At 35.0% G+C, this 25,717-nt stretch overlaps 1 protein-coding gene and 1 long non-coding RNA gene across 7 annotated transcripts in view; one reads left to right on the top strand and one right to left on the bottom strand.

Moving 5' to 3' along the window:
- Positions 1–25,717, bottom strand: part of LOC138696857 (zwei Ig domain protein zig-8-like) — a 1,911,002-nt gene that overhangs the window by 1,405,957 nt on the left and 479,328 nt on the right. The window lies entirely within an intron of this gene.
- LOC138696856 (uncharacterized) lies at positions 13,858–18,133 on the top strand. 2 transcript variants are annotated; one of them, XR_011331478.1, is made up of 3 exons: positions 13,858–14,349; positions 14,799–14,916; positions 15,372–16,553. It is a non-coding gene; the product is annotated as an uncharacterized lncRNA (long non-coding RNA). The 2 variants fall into 2 exon arrangements; XR_011331479.1 differs by lacking the exon at positions 13,858–14,349 and adding an exon at positions 16,592–18,133 and having other exon boundaries at positions 14,612–14,916; positions 15,372–15,501.

The following is a 25,717-nucleotide window of genomic DNA, read 5'->3' as shown; positions in this document are numbered from 1 at the left end:
AAATAAGTAAAGATTTAATGCACTTGTTGGTGGAATTTGTGATGGCGAGATGGTATTCTCCGAGTTTAGTCCCAGGATTACCTGACATTCGTCTCATAGTTGGGGAAAAACCAAACAACGTAATCACAGGTAATCATCCCAAGCGGGAATCGAACCCATATCTGAGCCTAGCTCAATGCCTCAAGAAAGAACTACAGTCTGAACAACATATATGGCTACAAATGCCATTTAGATGCAAGGAAAGAAAATAAACCGACTATATTTAAAAGCTACACATTTAAATATCGTACAAAATTTAAAAAATCATTTTCAGTGTTCAGCTGAAAGGAAGAGGACAAAGACTTTCTAATGCGAAGTGACAGGGCAGCATGTGTTCATATATTTGAGAGGAGTACATCTCAATTCAAGTGTACTGAACACACAGTCGAAATTATGCACTGGTATTGTCCCATTTGCATTCAGAACATGATGCCCCTTAATCATGCGGCAACCAGGTGCTACACGACAGTGCTAATTTACCCACCACCAATTACACGAGCAGGAATGCCCTCTGGCACTGAATCTTTCAGCTATTATATCTATATTCTCATGCTCAGTGCCACGGTACTAATGAAACGCGTTATTATGCAGAGGGTGGAATCAAGTCTGACTGAGAGAGAGCGGATGATGATTATTATGAAGTGAATATTAAAAAGTGATTCACGCTTATCGGTTCAAATCAAGATATTGTATCTTACAGAGTGAACTGTAATTTAATTATTTTCAGGTGGTTATTCTTTGAGATATTCCAAACAAAAAGATTAATACAATTTTCCTCGCTTATGATCCCTTTTCAAGCAAAAGCTAATAATTCATATGAAACATTTCATAGGGCGTTTTGTGAAAGCCATTGATTTAATTCCCAATACGCTCTTTCAATCTAAGAGACCAGTGTATTACGATGACCAATATATTTTTTTTGATCAATAGTTGATCTATTACGCCTAAAACCACACCAATAATTTCATCTACATATGGAGTTAATCTTCTCAAAAGAATATTGGACAAAATTTTGTACGACGTCAAGAAAAGTGATATTCCTCGAAAGTTACTACATTTAGTCTTGTCCCCCTTCTTAAAGATAGGTACGATTATGGACTCCTTCCATTGCTCTGGTACAATTTCCTTTTCCCAAATAATAAGTACAAGCTTATAAATTTCGTTAGATAATGAGCTTCCACCCTCTTGTATTATCGATACCTGGGGTTATTATTCGGTCGAGAAGCTTTTATCATCCAGTCTGCTATCAAAAAATCTGAAAGTTAGAATATATAAAACAGTTATATTACCGGTTGTTCTTTATGGTTGTGAAACTTGGACTCTCACTTTGAGAGAGGAACACAGGTTAAGGGTGTTTGAGAATAAGGTGCTTCGGAAAATATCTGGGGCTAAGAGGGATGAAGTTACAGGAGAATGGAGGAGTTACACAACACAGAACTGCACGCATTGTATTCTTCACCTGACATAATTAGGAACATTAAATCCAGACGTTTGAGATGGGCAGGGCATGTAGCATGTATGGGCGAATCCAGAAATACATAAAGAGTGTTAGTTGGGAGGCCGGAGGGAGAAAGACCTTTGGGGAGGCCGAGACGTAGATGGGAAGATAATATTAAAATGGATTTGAGGGAAGTGGGATACGATGATAGAGACTGGATTGATCTTGCTCAGGATAGGGACCTATGGCGGGCTTATTTGAGGGCGGCAATGAATCTCCGGGTTCCTTAGAAGTCAGTAAGTAAGTAAGTAAGTAATACACTTTTATTACGTCATACTACTTTTGACTAATGAAACGGTACGGAACGACGTATTTCAACCTATCATGACTGCTTATCCTACAACTTTTATCACCTCCCTAGCATTTGTTTGTTTATTTTCCAACATTGTACTTTCAATAACTGTACCTTCTAAAACGATCCATGTTTTGTTAGTCTTTTTTGGCACACCTGAATGGAAACTGCTGTTTTTCATAACACATTATTGGTTATAAAGTTCTTCTTTGCTGTACGTGTACGGAAAATACATTGTTACGATTCACTTTTCCGTACGAATACCGCAAAATTACCATAGTAATATAAACAGCTATGATGAAACATTATGAAAACAATCACGTCATAATATCAACATACCGCCAACTATGAACACAGAAATTCTAGGCAATGCCTCCTAGTCTACTATAAAATGCTAACAAATATTATTATTTATTTTGCTCTATTTACAGAAACATAATAGTGCATTATGCCACGCACCTATAATGAAGATAATTAAGAAGTGAGTATGGATATTTATGAAACGAGCGTAAGCGAGTTTCATAATTTTCATACGAGCTTCTTAATTACCATTATAGGCGAGTTTCATACGACTTTTTATGCTCGACCATATTTCTAACTTGATATTATTAATTTTATTGTATCTGACCTGGAGCAATGTCCCGTATGTTGTGAGATGTGCGCAGACGCGAAAGTATTGATTTTTTCCGAAGAACAGATGTCCACATTGACCTTGCTAGGCCATAAGAACCTACAGAGATAACATTGAAATTAAATTGGACATTGAAAAACGAGATGACAAATTGAATTTATTTGAATATTATTTACAATTAACGCTACTTATTATAGTAACAGAACATTACCTTCTGCGACAGTATTGGATTTCCAGCCTCCGTGACTTTTCGCTAATTCTCTTTCGATTGCATATCCGAGAATAATCGATACTTGCGGTTTTATAACGGTAGAAAGCTGACCTGTCATTGGTCATTGGCTGAACAGTTCTAACCTGAGTCGTCATTGGCTGAAAGACCTGACCTTTAATGAGTAGGTGTACTTTAATAACATGCGTTAAAGGTCTGCTACCAGGTGTATAATTACTATATTTCGGCATGGTCGAGCATAAATAATATAAAACAATTATTTCAAAGCCACAGCTTCACAAGGAGACATTAAATACCTTTTGATTGAAAAATGCAAACATTACGTGTTCCGTTATTATTTCGACACTATTACATCTCGTCAATTATTTAAAAAAATCGAATCTCTTCATGTATCGTAAATAAACGGTAGCTTATATCAATAATCAAACGAGAATTTTCAACATTGTCGGTAATTACCAAGATTAAAAGATAGGAATTAAATTGTTCGATATCTTAGAGCGATATCATACCATTTGAAATTATATAGTGATCCTCAAGATTAACAATAGTTGTATCTTTTGTATTACGTAACATAATTGAAATGACAAAAAAATTTTGGGCACATTCCTTGCAGTTTTCTTGTCGGACATTTTAGGGAATAGACGAATTTATTTGTGGACTTTTAAAACGTAGGACATTTTTAAGAAGAGGACTTGCTGACAGTGGATGTCTTCGGGTAAGGACATTTTTATGGCATGGAAGAATTTTCTATATGGACATTTCTAAACGTTGGACATTTTCGTAGAGAGGACCTATTGTAAAGTGGACCACATCTCACTTAACCGTTGAGACGCGCTGAATATTAAGTAGGCTTACTAATTCCAACAAAAGCAGTGACAATTTTATTTAATTTATCAATCACGAGACAGTACAATTCATAATTTTGGCTTCAACACCACAGAAATGTGATTGAACATACGTAAAAAAACTTTTTTCTTTGAACAACAGTGAAGTTTGTAGAAAAACAAGGTACAGTACCGTGAGGTCACGAAGTGGGCTTATATCCAATGTATTCTTATTTAACTTTGTGAATGTTGAATGTGAATGTTGGTACCCCCATGTTTAGCAGGGAATACCGACGAAAGGAATGCGAATGAAACAATGCGATAAGGAAGAGCGGGCAATAGGAAAAGTCACGAGATAGCTTGAATGATATTCAAGAGTACAGTCGCAAGAGAAATTACATCGATAGAATCAACCTTGAGTTGTGATAGTTACATTACGACTTCAGTTTGTTCCATTGCATGTGAATACGTGTCTTCTATCGCACGGTATTATTATTTCATTCGTAAGCATATGTTGCGCGTTTAGTTAGCTTCGAATTTTTCTCTTGCTACGTTATTTATTTCCACAGCGATGTCCCCATTTGTTCATCTTCTTGGAAGAGACAGTATTTCTATCGCCCCGCACCTCTCGCCAACTCGGCGTGCCTACACACACACGTCAAAACAGACAGCAACGCCACCATTGTTTTTCGGTAATCGTTCCTTGCGCGAGCTATACAGTATTAATTTACATAAAGCCTCGTCAGAATCTCTTTCTTAATAACAGAACAAAACATATTTTATTATTTTTGATAAAGTCATTTTGAATTTTTGCATAGTTCAGAATACAAAAGCCCTCACTATAGCTACATAGCAATCATGACGTTATAACTAGACCTACTATAGAGGGTGTTCCCGGGCTATTGTTACTAACTTTCAGGGCTGATGGGGAAGGGCACATGTATCAATTTGAGATAAGGAACCCTGGTCCGGAAATGACTCAGTCGAAAGTTACAAGCAAAAATAGTTTTGTGGAAATGAAATAATTTTATTCCTCTGTACATCTTATTTATTAGTATTAGTATTAGTATTTATTTATTTAACCTGGTAGAGATAAGGCCGTCAGGCCTTCTCTGCCCCTCTACCAGGAGATTCCAACTGTATTACGAAGAATAAAATTGCAATTACTATTAAATTTACTATTACAATTACAAGTAAAATTACAATTAGTATTAAATTCACAATTACAATTACAATAAAAATCAAAGTACGAAAAGATTACCTCACTAATTAAAACTAGATAAATTATCATATAAAACAAAGAATATTTCATATTTACTGAATTACAGGGTATTTATCTGTACATCTTACGCATACTGTATTCATCTGCCGTTGTTTACATTGTCTACTTACAGTATTCCATTCAGTGCGCTGTCTGAGGGATGGGGACAGTAAACTACACTAAGCAATGCGTAATGTGTAACGGACATGGTCGGTCCTGAAATGCACGTCTGTAGACAGCAGTGTATGTGTACAAGTTGCAGTGTCCAGTCGATCAATCCTAGTGAAATGGGGGAGTACACGAGAGCGGAATATGCAGACATGGTTTTCGAATACGGATGAGCCAATGGGAACAGTTGACAAGCTCACAGATTGTATCGGGCTAAGTACCCACGTAGGAGACATCCGGCCCATACCACCTTTCCACGACTGTTCCAAAGGTTAAGGGAAGGAGGGCACGTAGTGCAAAATTACAATTCCATTTCCACACAACTATTTTTGCTTATAATTTTCGACTCAGTCATTTTCGGACCAGGGTTCCTTATCTCAAATTGATACATGTGCCCCATCATCCCTGAAAATTTATAACACTAGCCCGGAAACTCCCGGTATAGACAATGTAGTATTAGTAGGCCGTGACTCCTAGCCTACAAAAATCTCAATAACCTGTAATTTATTTAATAAATATTAATTCACATAGTATTTCCATGTATTTGTACCAAAAATTTTGTACCTAACTAGTACGAAAGTGTATTCGCGCAATCGGTTCAAAATTTCGGACTCGGCAAACGTCTCACTCGTATACAAAAGTATCCTTTCTATCCCAGTTACGTAAATAACTATATTACTTTGCTATACATACGAGAGAGTAAACAAGTGAAGACGTTTGTCTAGATTGAAACTCGATTCTGTACTCAAAGTGTTTCCATAGCAACGGATTACTTCAGTTTCCTCAGCGCACAAAGACGAATATTCCTTCGTGATAGCTGACGTCTTATTTACAATTCATATATGAAGGGTTCAGAACCATAGTGGGCCAAGCGCCATTTATTAAAACCGTAGAAAACAAGGGTTAAAATGAAGTTATTACCATAAGTAAATGGAAACATATTGTAAGTAATATAAAGTATACACATTAAAGCTAAATGATATGTCAATCTTCAATAAACTATGGAATTCACTTAATTTTTAACCCCTATTCTTCGTTTTTAATAAATGGCGCTTGGCCCACTATGGCTCTGAACCCTTCATATATTGCAGTACTACAGTGCTGCAAGTACGCGTATGCAGATTTATGAACAATGTACTTAAAGGGAAGATTGACGAAATTACATTTTACCTCATGAGAAATATTTTACCAAATAATAGAGAGCAACAACAATATTTGTCTGTAAAAACTTATTGTTTATTGAGACACAAATATTGGATTCTAGTTTCACTGATAAGGGAGTAAATGGACCTTAATTAATAAAAATTCCATTTGCTGCAAGTTATAATTCATTCTCATTCATGTGTCTCTGACATACCTGAAAAAAATTGTCATTGATATCATACATCTCATTTTACGCGTTGCGTAACATTCAAATTTTGCATCAATAATATTAAACAGATTTAAATTTAACTAATGGCTTGTGCAGCAAGTGCTGCGAACTAAGTTCATTAGACGTTCAAATAAAAATTTTTCAGATTTATTTTCAATGAATTCCAGACATTTTGAAAGTTATTTCCTTCCATAATAATGATGTATACACACTCTGAATGTTTTTTTTATGTCAAATACTTTTTCTTGAACCTATTAACCTTCAGTTTTTGAGTTTCAACGCGAAAACGCAAGTAATAATGTCAGGTAGATCAGTGTATTTTTCATGTATGAGTAAAGCAATAGCTATTTCAGGTCATTGTGGTTTGTACGTGAAAGTTAAAAAAAGTCAGGTTTGCTATGCTTCCGAACAATAGACATAGCATCTTGGTATAGCTGCTGCATGTAGAGCTTGAAATGTAGAGGGTAAAATCATTTTATCCTGCTAAGAGATCTTGCTGAAATAATCGGAAGACTACAAAATTTTGTAAGCCTCTAATTTTATCAGTAAGTAATACCTTTTGATCTTTCCTTAGGAACTGTAATTTTTGCACTCTCTCGAGACAAGACTGAAGAGAATGACGCATATAAATATCTACACCACACCACCATTAAGTATATGAAAGAGACCCAACCCCACTTGATTAATAACTATAAAATCAATATTATTATCTTATGTAAGTTTTGTAGTTTATACCGCTACTCATTGTCAGTAAATTATAGAAATTAAGATCTAATTTAAGATATTCTTTACACAACATTTCACTTTCATATCATCAATATAGCATTAATATGTATAATTAATTAAAAATAGTCACATCATAGCATTAACTATAATAATATTTCATTTCTAATGGTAATAATGTCATCAAACCACCTCACGTTTTGTAGATTTTAATATCCAATACACAGGTGTACTCAGAAAATTACACACCGCAGAATCACACCTGTAGTTTATTTTCAGTAAGTCTTGAAGTTTTTAATAATCAATTGAATTTGAACTCTAAACATGTCAGCAATCGTGCCTTCGTGTAATAGCCTGTTGTTTATTGTAGTGTGTGTTTTGTTTTAATCTGAAATGCAATTAGTTCTCAAAACTGACGAAAGATGGATTTTGAAAAAATAGGAAAATTATGTAGGAAAACTAACGCTTCACTGAAAGTTACTATTTTCCTGAAAATCCTTGGATGCCAAGCTTCAAAATGCCGGGTCATTCATTAAAATCCGTTCTGCCGTTTTCCCGTAATTTCCATTACCAGTTGAAATAATTATATATTAGATTCTGTTGAACTTCATTTATAAAAATCGTTGTAAGTACAAATATGATAAAAAACATTTCATAATATCTGATGAAATATTATGTTACCTGTTTTTTTTTTATCTTGGATCAAAATACAATTCAAATCAGGAAAAATTTTCATACCATGTACCAAGATTATACAATAAGTTTATTAAAAATGAATCCGGTATAGTAACATTTCCAGTATGAGAATAATTGAATTATATTTCTTTAAATTACAATTGTCCATTTTCTTCGTATAGGTATTACTTGTACTTCTTCAAAGACACTTATAATATAACTTGGAATTATTAGTGGCCAATTACAGCTATAATTAGTTTCAGTAAAATATTCTGCAACTTGTTTCAGCGTATCTCGCTTAGTTCCGTCGTAATAAGCTGAGAAAATTTGATCGTTTTTTCCAAAACTCGCTTTCTGCTACGAAAGCGACAAAGCAAAACTCGCTTTCTACATTATGTTGCAATGTTTATTGTAATCACTGAATTATGTTCAGTGTTGCCAACTCGATTCTTAAAAATCCGCTATGAAGCCGTGCAGAAACCGCTAAATTGCTATAGTGTCAACGTAAAATTATATTATTTTGCCGCTGTTAGTGCTAAAAATACCCGATAAATCCCTATATCAGCAATACAAATTTCATAAATTTTACCCGCTAAACTAACGCCGAAAAACGCTAGATCTAGCGGGAAAACCGCTGAATTAGCAACATTTGCTTATGTTTCTACAGTTCCTTCATATTTTCTAAAGTAAATTTAATTTAGGTTTCGGAAGTCCACGTCCCTTAATAAGCGGCCACTCACTGATTTTTGTACCTGAAGTAAATACAAACGGATGGTGCAGGTGACCGTTCTTATCTTTGGAATATTTATGACTGTTTGAAGTATGTCACACACAGATGCAATAAAACATTTTGTAGCAGATTTTAGAAATTGTGCTTCTGCATAAATTAAAAAATAATAAATCATGACGTGAGAATATTTAAGCTCTGCCTGCTTTACTGGCTTTGTTAATCAGTTAATAGTTCTTATTTTGTCACAAACTCTGGTTTACACGTACAGTATTTAACAAACATGAACGCGCTATATTTGCCTGTAAAAATATTTTTTAAAGATAAAGATATATATATATATATATATATATATATATATATATATATATATATATATATATATATATATATATGCTGACGACTTGTAAATTTATTTGCATTTCCACCCTGACGAGACTAGTGACGCAGTAAATAAAATAAACGAAGACTTGAATTCGACTTCACTGTGGGCACACAAATTTGAATTAAGTTTAAATCCAGAGAAATCGCAAGCACTCGTAATGGGACATAATCGTCTACGAAGCACTCTTGATAGTAGTACTATACCACATATAATATTGAATGGGATTATTATTAAATACAGTGAAACAGTTAAAAATCTTGGCATTTTTATGGATGGCGATCTAAATTGGAACACTCAAGTAACACACATTTGCAAAAAAATATTTTCTCAACTTCACTCCTTGTTCCATATGAAAGAATTTCTACCACTTAGTCTAAAAAAGAATCTTATTCAGACGCTTGCAATGTCCCATTTTGATTATTGGGATTCCTTGCTAACTAATGTAAGTTCACTCTTAGCCGAGAGACTACAACGTGTTCATAATGTGTGCATACGGTTCATCTGCAATACTAGTAATTTTGACCATGTAACGCCTTCCCCCCCAGTTACTTTCATGGGTGCGTCTGAAAGAACGAAGAACAATAGTACATTCACTCTCTCTTCTGTTTAGAATTATGCATACTTCTACTCCGAATTATCTGTTATCGCGCTTTCAATTTCTTACAACTCTTCGAAACCGACATCAAGCACTTCTTTCTATCCCTCATCATAGAACGTCTTTATACTCATCTTCCTATACTGTAGAAATACCTCGCCTCTGGAATTCGTTACCTAATGACGTCAGGGACTGCAGGACTTTATCACAATTCAAAATTAAATCAGAAAATTTTGTCTCAGTTAATGTTTTTTAGGTATTGCTAGAAGTATTGATTTGCTTCTTTTCTTCTTTTTTTTTTTAATCTAGATTAAAGTTAAAAGTTTCTTGTTTATGTTAGTTAATTAGTTAGGATATAATTAATTATGATACTTAATCACTCGTTTAAAGTTTGTGTGACTGCAACCTGTGTATATTTTTGTGTGGCTTCACTTTCTTTATAGTGTTTTTTTCTCTCTCTTTATTTCTTGTGTAGCTTTACTTTTTAAGTGTATTTTTTTCTGTTTATTTCTATTATTGTATTTGTATTCCTTATATTGTGGAAGAGAAGGTCTGATGGCCTTAACTACACGAGAATAAATAAATAAATAAATAAATAAATAAATATTTTTTTTTTGTTTTTGTCTAATTTGTGAAACATTCTGATGTGATGGGGCTATTTGAAGGTCTGTTTCGAATTCAGCACGAAAAACTGTTAAGAATCAGATTAAAATCTTCGGAAAAGAATATTAAAATGCAAGCACGTTGTAATGGTGCATTAAGGAATGTTTATTTGGCATGGGAGCTCAATGAATCATCTTAAATAGCAGATAGTTTTTCTCAACACTACAGAAGGGTCTCTGAACAGAACTGTTTTTCACTAAGTGACAAGCTCTTCCCTTTCAGGAACCGACGTTGAATTCGAGAGGAAGAAACGGTAGAAAATGAATAGGGAGGAAGGTAAAAAGTGACGTGAAGCAAGGAGCGGACAGTAAAAGGGCCAGCTTAACCTCTAGACCGCACGCACCATCATCAGAGTTTCATGAACTGGCTGCAGGATGAGGCTGACACATTGCCGCCTCTCCGATCCGTTACAAATGATTAACTCTCGTGAGAGGAACACATGGGCCCAGCACATGTCACTCCGCCGTCAGGTGCGTGCCCGACACGCCCTGTGACATAACAAAGCAGGGGCTCACATCAAAAAATTAACCTACGCATCAAGGTGTTTGGTTCAACAATGCACAACACGCGTTCCTGTCAAGTACAACTTCACCAAGGCAGTTTCAGATTGTAACTACCGACTGATTTATGGTTGTGCAAATTGAACACTCAATAGTGCTAAAAGATAGAGTGTTCGTTACACGCTATTGTTCCTATGGGAAATAGGGAGGTAGAACTTCCATGTTTCCTTGATCTAAGTACTAGTTGAAGAGATATGGTTCCGACCAAATTCATATTATAATTTATACTTAATTACTTAACGACGCCGTATCAATTTTGTACAAGGTATATGAGGAGCTTGGTATCAAAGTTGGACAACTCCACTTTTGCTTTATATATATACAGGGTGTTTCAAAAATACGGGGCATAATTTCAGGTATGTATTTCCCACATGTAGACAATCAAAATAGTTCATTACAACATGTGTCCGGAAATGCTTCATTTCCGAGTTATGGCCTTCACAACATTGAAATTCACCGGAACGTTTTTCTTTCCGCAGGTCGTTGTCATTACAGAAGATGTTCAAAATGTCCACCTCCTGCTTGAATACAGACCTCACATCGATGTCTCATTGACCTGCGAACACGATCCCAAACTCCAGGAGTGTTGCGTATGTCCTCAGAACATGCCACAATTCGATTCCGAAGGGATTCCAAACCAGGCACCGGAGACGAATAAACCAATGATTTTAAATTGCTCCACAAGTAGAAATCGAGAGGGTTCAGATCAGGTGAGCGTGGAGGCCAAGCAATTGGGCCACCTCTACCTATCCATCGATCAGGAAACCTTCGATCCAAGTACCGGCGAGCCGTACGACTGAAGTGTGCAGGAGCGCCATCATTCAAGAAGTGAATGTGTTGACGATTGATCAGTGGAGTGTCTTCTAAAGCATGAGGTATGGTGTTTTCCAGGAAGTTTGTGTACGCCTGCCCCGTAAGTCTATTTACAAGTACATGGGGTCCAACTAATCGATCACCAATGATACCGGCCCACATGTTGAGGGAGAACCGCACCTGGTGATGAGATGGAACAGTTGCACGTGGGTTTTCATACGCCCATACATGCTGATTGTGGAAATTTGTTATGCCATCTCGTGTGAACTGTGCTTCATCTGTAAATAATACTAAAGCAGGAAAGTTCGGATTTACACCACACTGCTGCAAGAACCACTGACAGAACCTAACTCGTGCAGGGTAATCTGCTGGTGACAGGGCCTGTACACGTTGCAAATGATAAGGATACAATTGATGCTCTTTCAACAGTCTCCAGACAGTCGTATGAGGAACACTGACTTGCAACTCTACCCTTCGTGTGCTGATAGAAGGAGTCATGTTCACAGCCTCCAGAATCTCCTCATGTACTTCTGGAGTTGTAGATCTTGGTCGTCCCCATCCCAAACCAGGAGAGTTAAATTTTCCATACTCGCACAGACGGTAATGGAGACGTACAAATGTCTTCCGATCTGGACATTGTCGCTGAGGGTACCTCTCCTGGTACAAACGACGAGCCAGCGCAGCATTGCCGTCCGCCTTACCGTACATGAAGTGTATCTCTGCCAGCTCTTGATTTGAATACATGTCGCACAGTCTAACGCCTACACAACACTGAATGTAACCTTCGCCTCGGAATGAACTGTCAGAGTGCCCTCTTAATGTCTCCTTTGACGGCAACGATCTGCGGAAAGAAAAACGTTCCGGTGAATTTCAATGTTGTGAAGGCCATAACTAGGAAATAAAGCATTTCCGGACACATGTTGTAATGAACTATTTTGATTGTCTACATGTGGGCAATACATACCTGAAATTATGCCCAGTATTTTTAAATACCCTGTATATATATATATATATATATATATATATATATATATATATATATGTACATACATACATAGAAGAGGCGAAAATCTAGATCCTTGGAAACCAATGTCACCGTTATACGTACATTTTTTTAACATTTATTTATTTATTTTATTTATTTAATCCGATAGAATTAAGGCCATAAGGTCTTCTCTTCCATCCCACCAGATGGCACATATATATACAAAAAAGAATTACAGACGCTGAAAGTAATACAAATTAAATTAAAGCCCTATAGAGGGTGAACAGGGTCAAAGAACACTATAGAGCTGTCATCGAGCTAGTACAAGAAAAAAAAGAAATAAATACAGAGATAGCAATGATGATAGTGATAACTGATAACTGACAATAATAATAATAATAATAATAATAATAATAATAATAATAAATACATTACACATTAATTTTCAATTTTACAACAGCATAGTTACAATATTTGCTATATGTCATGGGTTAAGCCGAAGTTGCGCAACCTGATAGGTGTTCAACAAGCAATTCCATGAACTAGAATTTGATTTTTTAATTTAAATTTGAATTTTGATATTGTCCGACAGTCCCTGACATGGCCAGGGAGAGAGTTCCAGAGGCGTGGAATAGATATGCGCAAAGATGACGAGTAGAAGGATGTTCTGTGCAGAGGAATAGAGAGAAGGTACATGTTCCGGGTTCGAGGTAGTGAAAGGTAAACAAAACGAGATGCTAGGTAAGAGGGTGTGGAGGTGTGGATGATAATAAATAGTAATAAGAGGGAGTTGAAGAATTTTCTTTCTTTAAGTGGACTCCAAGACAACAATTCTAGTGACGGTGTTACATGATCGAATTTTCTAATGTTACAAACGAAACGAACGCAGATATTGTGAACACGCTGTAGACTATGGGCAAGGTCAGTATTTAGATTCGTGAAAAGAGAATCGCAATAATCGAAGTGGAGCATCACTAAAGTTTGGATCAGGTTCTTTTTAAGGCTAAGAGGTAAAACGTTGTTAAGCGTCTGAGGGAATGAATTATGGAAAACGTTTTCTTACATATGTAGGTCACTCGACTTTGAAAATTTAAATTTGAATCTATATATTTCTTTTTTATTCAATGCAGTGGCACTTGACTAGAGTCATTGGCCGTACAATGGCGATAAAAACTAAAAGGAAAGAAAACGAAATAAAGTGAACAATGTCCAAGGAAACTGTGAAGGAGTGGATGTCAGCACTGCTGCATTCTTTCTCTGGCCTCCCAGTACCTATCCACGAAGCTGGCAGATGAAAGTGCTGGACAAGTCTTAATGTGGTTTGAGTCCATGGTGTCGGAACATCCACAGAGCATGCAGTGGGGGCTGGATAATACACCCAGGCGGTGGAGGTGATCAGCCAGACAGTCATGACCAGGGGGGTTTAACTCAAATGATAGATGTTGGATGCTCATAGATGTTCCATAGTTTGCCGCATGTGGTCAGGACAGCGCTGGCTGTATTTCGATCACAGAGTTTGTAAAATTAGCAGTACAAAACTCTTTGGTTTCGAAAGTTCTTTGGTATAAGTTTTGCCAATATGACAGTTTTAAACAGATATTATTAATAGCCATTATTTACAGAATGTGTCAGTTTTATAATATTCGGATTATTATTACTATTACTATATAGCTAATTTGCATTTTCATTCGAGGACAAAGTAGCCATATTAGTGTACTGTGTATGACCTATTAACCTCATTTGTTCAGTTGATCAATTGTTGGATGTTGGCATTCCTATTCTGTTTAAATCTTGTATAAATTATGGAATGGATGAACATGGCTGCTTAAGGAAGAAATTTGAACAGATCGAGTTAATTGAGAAGTTACTGGTGCTTTCCTGCAACAAGAAATAATTCGCAACGTTAAAGGTAAGAAAGAAATATGTTTGAGATTACATCTACACGGTTCAACTTTTCCTTCAACTTCACACATTCAAGCAATGCCTGCAAGATTGGTATTTAATAATAACGGAAGTGCACACAATGTGCAGGATAATATATTATTTTAGCTTTCGCTGCTGCAGAACTTGGTCAGTGAAACTATAATCGGTTTTTACACTCCATCACATGGTATTTTGGTATTTTAATATTAATATGGCGTACCTTGTAAATAGAAAATCTTAATGTAGGCTATCTTAATTCAACATGCGCTTTAAACTTGATTCTTTCAATATTCTTCCCAGACTGCGTGCGTACGAGCATGAAAAACTGAACCGTGTAGATGCAGCTTAACTGCACCGTCATGTTTTCTCATTTAAACTGAATTCTTCCATCATATCTTTAACGTTTATTAAACTGAGATCTGTAATTGTTTTCAGGGATAAACTTCAGAACGCGATTACCTTCCTCCTACCACTAACACATGATGAACTGACTTCTGTGTTGAATTACAACAGTGTATTAGGCCTAACTGCAATTACGCCAAGAGCTTTAAAGGTAAGCTAACAGAGTTAATATACACTCTGGGTATGAACGAACATCTTATTTTTGTATATAGCTAAGTTAAGTTGGTCAGACATCTTAAAATTCTTGGGACAGAATCTGATATGACTAAATATGTTGTTCCCGGTGTAATTCTTTACAGTTGCGTTACCAAAGGATGGCGGGGTACCTTAGCTTGGCAACGCAATAGTAAAGAAGTGTTGTTCCCGAAAAGATATATTTTAGAAATTTGACTTTACAGTTAACAGTAGTACCTTTACTGGAATAATTTTGATAAAATAAAAAGAGTTAAATTGCCGCTGATATTTATTATTTTTATAGACTCGTGGATAGAATTCTTCCAGGAATATTTCACAAACGTTGATTATACTGCAATCCTTCAATTGTTCTATGAAATGTAGTGTTATTAATGCATTATATGATACTAGGCTACTGCTGGTTTGTTTCAGTTAATAGAAAGACAAATGGCGGAGTTTTACACTGTGAATGTGCTGCAGTGTACTGTCAGAAATCGGATAGTAATGAGAAGACCTGGTTATTCCTGTTTCCTGTGCCAAGTAATGCAGCACAGCTTAAAAGGTAAGCAATGGCATTGGCATAAGCTCAATGCAAAGATATCCTTATATATCATCAGTAAATAGTCAGGGTTGGTAAACTGTAGTGATTTTTAAATTTAAGTGAGAATTATTTGTCAAATTCATATTTCTTTTTATTAAAATGAGTTTTTGCCTTCTTTTGTAATTCATTTAAACTTAATTTGTGCATTAGTTCCTACATAATTGTGTATTTTGTTAATGTGTTATTTTAAGTAATTAACAACATCGCTTCAAAAATAATTTACTATGTTTACACATAGGCCTCATTATTAATACATAAAGAGTTACAGCACTAATAACCTGCACTTAATGATAATAATAATTAGCTTAGACTTAGGCAAGATATTATGCTCAGTTTGTTATTCATTAGAAAAGAATTCAACTATTTAGGGAGATTAATATTTACAAATAAATTTATCAGAAGAGCTTAGCATTGTGTGTTTTCAGAATAAATACGTGGTCCATTTGGCATTGTGCAACTTTTACTTTGAATATTGTTATGAGCTACAACTATTCATTTCAATCCTCAGCATCATACTGTGCTTTAATTAGGTGGTGATTCCGAAAGTAGACTCTACTTGACTACCTGTACCATGTGTTCTGTTGCTCCTTAATTAGGAGTTGGGAAAAGACATATGAGAAGCAAACTTTCAAAACCTGTCCATTTCTTCAGAAAATTCTAGAATTATATGTCTGTAATAAACAAAGATTTTTCTGTGGTGAAATTTTATATGAATTCATAGGAAGAAAAATATATTTCACCATAGAAAATATTTTGTTCATTGCAGAGATGCAAGTTTGCTACTCATATATATTGCTAATAGTTTTAAGAAGCAGCAGAACAGTCATATGTAAAAACGTTTATATATTTTTTTTCAGGAAGTTAATTTCTCATCTTAATCATGTTAGGTGCATATAATTTTAATCTGTGATTTAAGTAGTAACAATTATTTGATGTAAATAAAATGAAAATTATTTTATTTACATCATGATTAAATCATTAATTTAAATTAATACCAACCCTGGTTTGTGTATTTTTTTTAAAGATAATAATAGAATTTTGATTGTAACAGGTACCACATGTGGGCAGCTGTGGCAGAAAATCCTCATCCTTACAGAAGGGCCTATATATGTGCAAGCCATTTTCGCAGTAATCAGTATAACTGTGACTTCAGATATAACTTACTAAGAGGGGCCATTCCATCAAGGGATGCTTGGTATCCCACTCAAGAACTACGACCCACTTCATCACCAGCCTACTTACATTAACCTTTTTCACCACCTAACATAATTGCTTCATTCATTGCACTTCACTGTGGCATCAATTTGAACCTGTATTCTCTTTCATTGAGTGATTCATTCATTGTCTTTATCTTTTAACAAAATTGTGTTTAATTTTGTTGACAAGGGTATGGTAATGGAGTTCATTATTGTTATTATTATTATTATTATTATTATTATTATTATTATTAAAGGTAAAAAGTAAAGGTATCCCCGTAACATGCCAAGAAGGCATTTGGGGGGCATGGAGGTAGAGCCCCATGCTTTCCATGACCTCGGTACTAGAATGAATTATTATTATTATTATTATTATTATTATTATTATTATTATTATTATTATCATCATTGTTATCTCATTCGTTTAATGTGTTGATTTCTTCAGTTAATTGAAGGAAAATAAGGGGAATTCATTCATTCATCTGAAAAAAAAAGTAGAGTACTTGACTTCTACATTATGAGCAATATAATTTTTGTAATATATAGGGAAATGATAAATCTAACGATCTTGAAGACCCTAAGTTAACATTACATAGTAATATAAATACAAATAATAATTACTAGTACAATGAGCATTTCAGTTGTGTCATCTATAGGGCATAGGACGGAGTCCAGTGGCAGCGATACGAATCTGCAGCTTCTGCAACTGGTGAGATTTTGGTGCATTATTTAGAATTTTTAGAGAGTAAATATGTTGTTGTTTTCTAATGTCAGGTGTTTGACAATAAAGTCATTTGACCTCTTGCACTCCAATATTTTTCAAAGATATTATCATGACCAGAGTAAATATGTTGATGTTTTCTAATGCCAGGCATTTGACAATAAAGTCATTTGACCTCTTGCACTCCAGTATTTTTCAAAATTATTGTCATGGTCAGCCACTGAAGCACAGATTTTGAGGTGTTCCGAATCCATTTCTTAGTTTGAGTAGCACAATGGACAGTTAGGAGACTGATATATTCCAAAAATATTGGAGTGCAAGAGGTCAAATGACTTTGTCAAATCCCTGGCATTAGAATACAACAACAACATATTTTGAGCAATGGGGCCACAACCAAATCAAACATTCAGTATCAAAGCTCAAAATTAGGAAATGTTGCGAAGTATAGACTTATCTCTAATAAATTGTATTGCACTTTTTCTAATATGTTCAGTGTTTTGAATCAACTATACATCAGAGAATGAAAAATAATTTTTTTACTTTTATTTCTTAATGGTGTTTTTATTAAAAGTCTAAGTTAATTTTATGTCTGTTGTAGACAAATAGTTTTCTTTGTATTCTTTATCAGTGGTGATTATTGATTACTTAGATTTTTAATATCCATATATTAAACTAATGGCAGTTACTCTTAGAAATAGATGTTCAGCTCTGACGGTGTAAAACAAATAAAGTGGTGTTTTATAAATGTTTATGAATGTGCGTTGTACTATGTCACAGCAAAACATCTTATGACTATATTCAAGCTAATGTTTGACATAAAAAAATTAAGAGCGAATTATAATTATATAACTGACCAATAATAACTTCGAAGTCAATATTCCAAAGTCAATCTTTGTTTTCATTTTCCAATACATGATACATAACATTATTTAAAAATAGTGCTTAAGGTGTTTTGGAGAGAAGTATCCTATCCTATTCGCATCCTGTATCTCAATTACATATTTGATCTAGAAGATGCAAAAACTTTTATTAGTCAAATTTGATAAATTAATTTAATAAAAGGGTTAAATGACGGTGTTAAAAGAAGGAGTGTGTTAATGGTTTTCAGTTTCATGTTCAACCATTATATTTATATTCACATGTTAAAACAAAAATGTGATATAAATTTTGTGGTTAAACATGTTATTTAAACTGATAAACCATTACACACTCCTTTGGCGATATGAAAAATACCAGTATGTGTTGGTATAATAGGTATCTGCAGTACCGATCGTGCTCTAATGTTGGCATAACGGATACCTGTAATACCGATCGGGCCGTGTAGCAAGGGATGTAGTTCCGCATTCTGCCGCTATGTGTAACGAGATGTAGTTCCGATGTTTTGCCGCCAAGTGTCTCGACGTCGCGTCAATAGCGTGTCGAAGGTAATGCATTGAGTTGGGGGTCTTTCTATTTATTTGTCTATGGTCATGACCGACTGCGGCGCGGAACGTCGCAACAGCTTCTCTTCTGGGCCATTCGGGGAGTGTGGAGAATCTAAATATACCCCTAAATATTTTACTGTCTTATTATTCTCATGGGTCATATAATAGTAATATACGTTACAAGAGCGGTATGTTGACGTTTTCATGGTCGAGGAAAAGATTGAAAAAGCGAAACGTAGTTGAGCTTTTTTAATTTCCGAGAACATGAAAACAAACATACCGCTCGTGTATCGTACATTATTTTGTGCTAAGATCGTTTATTACATACCTGAAAGACGAATTTCTAATTAGTTGCAATGAAATCTCCAGCTTGGTTTCTGTTTAATGACGGCAACTTCGGAAAACCAAAATATCTTTCTTCAACATTGTTGCTATAAAATGTTTTCTGTGTTTACTATACTCCAGCAGACCATGATATACGTCTGTCTTTTTTTTCCCCCCCAGTCTATAAATGCGAACTTAAAACAAACGGTAAGGTTATGTAATGATTTATTTTTCATTTTAATATTTTAACAATATTATTTATATAACATATTGCAGTAATAACATCGGCATCTGGAATCTTGTTGATTTTCACGGCTTCCTTAATGTTACTTGTATCAGGAATGCAATAAGTTTCGTGGAGTAGTAAACTTTACTTAATTTTTGCAAATATTTAAAAACAATAATCAACATTGCAATTTAGGTGAAATTGCAGTGGTAAGTTTCCAATTTATAATTATTACTATGTTAAACGTCTCTAAAATAATATGTTAAAAGCCTAAAGCAGTAAAATGAATGTCGCGCTTAAGCGGTAAGAAGAGGGAAATTGTTATGTGTGTTACGTTGGGAATACTGAATGTGGTATTTCACACTTACCGCGTATTGGTTCTGTGCGGAAAACAAGCAAATACGCACGATCTCGGACAAATATTTTTTCAGTCTCTAACTGTAATTAAAATTAATATACAGGTCAAAATTTAAGTTTAAAAGTGGAGTTGTCCATCTCTGAAACTAAGTCATGGAGTTGTCCGTTTTGAAACCAAATGAAGCTATATTTAAAGTGAAATTGTCTACTATTGAATCTAAGTCTCTTCTAACTCGGTTTGAAAGCAAATTTACGTAACACAGTACTTATTCATCCACAAACAGATTACAGTATATAAACAATCAGCCATGTTGGATTCGTGATACATGATGGGAAAAGGTGGTACGAATGTGGGCATCTCATTAGCTACTGAAGGAATTGTTCTAATTTGAAACCAAGCCACAGTGGATTTGTCTACATTTTGATTCTAAAGCTCACAATTAAGTGCTATTTTCGCTCTGTTCTGTTCGTTTTCGAACCTAAACAGTTCCAGAATCGCATTCAGCACACAAAAGTCTATGAGAAACAATATCTCGAAATCGCAAAAAATGGAGTTGACAAACTTTGATACTATCCTCCTCATATTATGATTATGTCTTGTATCAGAACATAGTAGGACATGGAGATATAAAAATTGGAAATTGATCCTTTGAAAAGGTGGAAAAGTTCAACTATCTTGGTGCAATAGTAACAAATACAATGGCACTCGGGAGGAAATTAAATGCAGAATAAATATGCGAAATAAATTTTATTATTCGGTTTAGAAGCTTTTGTCATCCAGTCTGCTCTCAAAATACCTGAAGACTGGTATTTATAAAACAGTTATATTACCGGTTGTTCTGTATGGTTGTGACACTTGGAACGGAGGTTAAGGGTGTTCGAGAATAAGCTGCTTAGCAAAATATTTGGGGATAAGAGAAATGTAGTTACAGGAGAATGGAGAAAGTTACACAACGCAGAACTGCACGCATTGTATTCCTCACCTGACATAATTAGGAACATTAAATACAGACGTTTGAAATGGGCAGGGCATGTAGTACATAGGCCTATGGGCGATTCCAGAAATGCATATAGAGTGTTAGTTGGGAGACCGGAGGGAAAAAGACCATTGGGGAGGCCGAGACGTAGATGGGAGGATAGCATAAGAATGGATTTGAGGGAGGTGGGATACGATGGAAGAGACTGGAGTAATCTTGCTCCGGATAGAGACTGATGACGGGCTTATGTGAGGGCGGCAATGATTCTCCGGGTTCCTTAAAAGTCATTCGTAAGTGAGTAAGTATCAATTTCTACATATTCATACGTAAAATTTAATTGAGTTTCGGAATATGTAAATTTTAACTTAGGGTGCTATTTATAAAAACTAAAGTTTACTGTCATACTCTGTCTGTCGGAATAACTAACTTTTTTCGAATACTGGTATCATAGGAAATCCTACAGATAGTAACAGTATATATCTATTACAAAATAGAGTAGTTAGAATAATAGTATGTGCCAAATCTAGGGAATCGTGTAGGACTATTTTCAAAAAACTACAAATAATGCCCATGGCTTGTCTGTATATCTTTTCATTAATAATCTTCCTCGTATGTAATCGTGAAAACTTTGTAACTAATTCAACAGTTCATAGCATAAATACACGTCAAAAAATGACTTTCATACTCCATCGGCAAGTCTATCGTGCTATCAAAAAGGAGTGCGTTATATGGCAGTAAAAATTTTTAATAGCCTCTCTATCGATATAAAAAATGAAATTCAAAACATAAAATTATTTAGGGCCAAATTAAAGAAGTACCTAATTTCTCACGCCTTCTATTCTGTAGGTGTATTCATGACATTCAATAACACTTCATGAAATTGATATTAAAACTTTGTATTGTACTAGTAGACAATATTGTAAATCTCGTCTGTATATATTTCATCTAAACTGACTATAAATTAAGATTTTATAATAGTATTAAGTTTCTTGACTTGTTCCATATTCTAGCTGTAAGCAATGTATGAATACCATGGAATGTTAATAAATATAATACAATACAATACAATATTGTATGGTTCATCCCCAACAGTTTTTGTATAAAACTGTACTTTGCAAAATAGAAATTTGAGAAATTATTAGCAGTATTCCATACTTTTTGTTCACCTTACATACTGTAGACCCTTCTCGTTGAACAAGTGATTTTTTTTTTATTTGGTGATAGGCGATAGGAAGTAGTTCATTCAGTTTCTTTCGAAGCATTTTCCAATAACTCCAGCAAATCTCCTACAAATGTTGAATTTACGATATCATACATTTATTACTGGTCTAAAATAACCTTCATGTAATTAGCCAGTTCTTAAAATTTAGTGTAATTTTACCTTTACAATTAAAAATTCTGTTATAAATACCAATGAGACGAGTAATTATCATTCCCTTACACACGAATGTCATATAAGTATTAATTTTATTTTTAATTACACTCAATCCAATATTAAAAGCACTTTCAATGCATCACTATTGAAGCTATATAGAAAGCATTGATTGTTACTCCGAAAGTTGGCATGCGGATGGATCAGATTCTCATTCAGTAATATTATTTACTTTCCATAAAACGACAAAGGACTGACTGTCATGACAAATATGTTCATTTCGTTATTTTAGCGTTTCATTACCATCCTTTTCATTGTCATGCAATCTGAAATGTCAAGTGAAGCATCGGTATCAAATTATTTTAATTAAATTCTTGGAGACAAATGATAACAGTCTGTTAAATAAATCACAACATCACGACAACCTTCAACATTTGTATCTTATTAACTTTTTGATTGTGTGTAATGGTTAGAGAGAATCGCTTTTAAATCTCATGTTTCCAGTATTTATAGCTCAATCGATTGTTCGTGGGTGTCATGTGAGAAGCAAACGATAAATATTGTAATTATTAAAATCTAGGCGTTTAACAGAACATTCCTAAAAGAGAAGGCTGTAATTGCTTTGAATTTAACTAATAGGAGTAAAGAATGAAAACTTTACTACAACAACGTCAACAGTGACGAGTTTGGAACACATAAGGTTGGTCCAGAATCAGGAAAATTTTAAAGCCCTCTAACATGTTAACGGAGCGTGTGAAGAAAGAATGATGCTGAAGCTGATGAGGAAGAGGAAAAGGAATTGGTTGGGTCACTGGCTGAGAAGAAACTGCCTACTGAAGGATTCACTGGAAAGAATGGTGCACGGGAGAAGAGTACAGGGCAGAAGAAGATATCAGAAGATAGACGACATTAAGATATATGGATCATATGCAGGGACAAAGAGGAAGGCAGAAAATAGGAAATATTGAGAATGCTGATTTCGCAGCAAAAGACCTGTCACTTTCCATAACACTATGTATGTATGTATGTATGTATGTATGTATGTATGTATTTTTTATTTTAGTTGGTTATTTAACGACGCTGTATCAACTACTACGTTATTTAGCGTCGATGATATTGATGATAGCGAGATGATATTTGGCGAGTTGAGGTCGAGGATTAGCCATAGATTACCTTGCATTCACTTTACGGTTGGGGAAAACCTCGGAAAAACCTAACCAGGTTATCAGCCCAAGTGGGGATCGAACCCGCGCACGAACGCAACTTCAGACCGGCAGGCCTTAACCGACTGAGCCACGCCGGTGGCTTGTATGTATGTATGTATGTATGTATGTATGTATGTAATGTATTTGTTAATAACAAAGTTTAGTCAATAATAATAATAATAATAATAATAATAATAATAGTAATAATAATAATAATAATAATAATACTTACTTACTGGCTTTTAAGGAACCCGGAGGTTCACTGCAGCCCTCACATAAGCCCGCCATTGGTCCCTATCCTGAGCAAGATTAATCCAGTCTCTACCATCATATCCCACCTCCCTCAAATTCATTTTAATATTATCTTCCCATCTACGTCTCGACCTCTCCAAAGGTCTTTTCCCTCCGGCCTCCCAACTAAGACACTATATGCATTTCTGGATTCGCCCATACGTGCTACATGCCCTGCCCATCTCAAATGTCTGGATTTAATGTTCCATATTATGTCAGGTGAAGAATACAATGAGTGCAGTTCTGTGTTGTGTACCTGACTTTCTCCATTCTCCTCTTAGCCCCAAATATTTTGCTAAGAACCTTATTCTCAAAGACCCTTAACCTATGTTCGTCTCTCAAAGTGAGAGTCCAAGTTTCACAACCATAAAGAACAACCGGTAATATAACTGTTTTATAAATTCTAACTTTCAGATTTTTAGAGAGCAGACTGGATGATAAAAGCTTCTCAACCGAATAATAACAGGCATTTCCCATGAGCATCGGGTCCATAATTCTTGAAAACCATACCTTTAGACCACCAAGTCACGGCGCGCTACTATCTTATCTTACCACCCCAAAATTAATTCTGTACTTTAAAAAAACTGTTGAAATATACTTCCATTCTAGATCTCTTCTGCTATGTTTTATTCTGTATTTTTTTTTGTGTTTTCATTGAAAAAAAAAAACGTTTAAAGAAAGTTACATCAACAAGTCTCTAAAAGAATAAAGGATTATTGTTAACACATTTCTGCACAGGCATTTGTTCTCAGACTGTTGGAAATAGCGGAACGAATGCTGTTTCATGCTATAACCTAAAATAATACATCCACGTTCCAATGCTCCCATTTACAGACAAAACATTGATTATACGTCGTGAATAGAAAGTATCTAGTTGAGACATTTGTATTGGAAAACTTTTTAAGTGGCATCTTGATAGGAGAAGAGAGCTGTCGTAATACGATGTCTTGAATGAGGGTAAAAGGGATCATAAATTAGGGGAGATACAATCAGAAAGGAAGGAGCTTTCATGCCTTCATAGACAGTATAATGAAAATAAATTACCAAGTAACTGTTTAGTTAGTTTCGATTTTATGTTAGGCCTATGTCGTCGAGCGAGTTAACTCCACAGGAGTTCCATTATACCGGATGAATGGGAAGCGTTCTCAGACCTTATCAGTTTCGGGATACAGTCTTCAAAGATCACTTAATAGATATTGAAAATTACTTGTTATGTACCCATTGTGCAGCTTGTGTCGGCACAACACATCAGAGAATTACTTTATTCATATTGTCTCTATTTGTTGTTATGTGTTGCGTTGAAAATTAGTTAATGAGTGTCATAGAAAATTTTAAAATTACAAAAAGGAAAAAAAAAAAAAAAAAAAAAAAACAATAATAACTTTTCTAGTAACGCCTACTGGAATATTGTATTAAATATGGCTTATACAGGGTGATTCAAAAGTCCGGGAACATAGACAAATTCCGATATTAGTACAGATAGCGAGAAATAGAGAAAGGTGAAAATTGCCGGATATACTCGTACTTACTTACTTACTTACTTATTGGCTTTTAAGGAACCCGCAGGTTCATTGCCGCCCTCACATAAGCCCGCCATTGATCCCTATCCTGAGCAAGATTAATCCAGTCTGTACCATCATATCCCACCTCCCTCAAATCCATTTTAATATTATCTTCCCATCTACGTCTCGGGCTCCCCAAAGGTCTTTTTCCCTCCGGCCCACAGTGGTCCAGAAAGCAAATTTAGCGGGACATATTAATAACTTTTCAGCTAAATTACCTAACAGATTTTTATGAAATTTTACACAGTAGTTACAGGTAGCATACATGTTTTGTATACAAGCTCTGATTACGTTCGTATAAGGGGAACTACCCCTTATAGGGGGGCGCATTTAGACAAAATTATAAACTTTTCTCCTATCTGACAGATTTTTATGAAATTTTACAAAGCAGTTACAAGTAGCATATATGTTTTGTATACAAGCTCTGATTACGTTCGTATAAGGGGAACTACCCCTTATAGGGGGGCGCATTTAGACAAAATTAGAAACTTTTCTCCTATCTGACAGATTTTTATGAAATTT

Source organism: Periplaneta americana, chromosome 3 (assembly GCF_040183065.1).
Source record: "Periplaneta americana isolate PAMFEO1 chromosome 3, P.americana_PAMFEO1_priV1, whole genome shotgun sequence".
Classification (NCBI taxonomy): domain Eukaryota; kingdom Metazoa; phylum Arthropoda; class Insecta; order Blattodea; family Blattidae; genus Periplaneta; species Periplaneta americana.
This window is presented reverse-complemented; position numbering and strand designations above follow the sequence as displayed.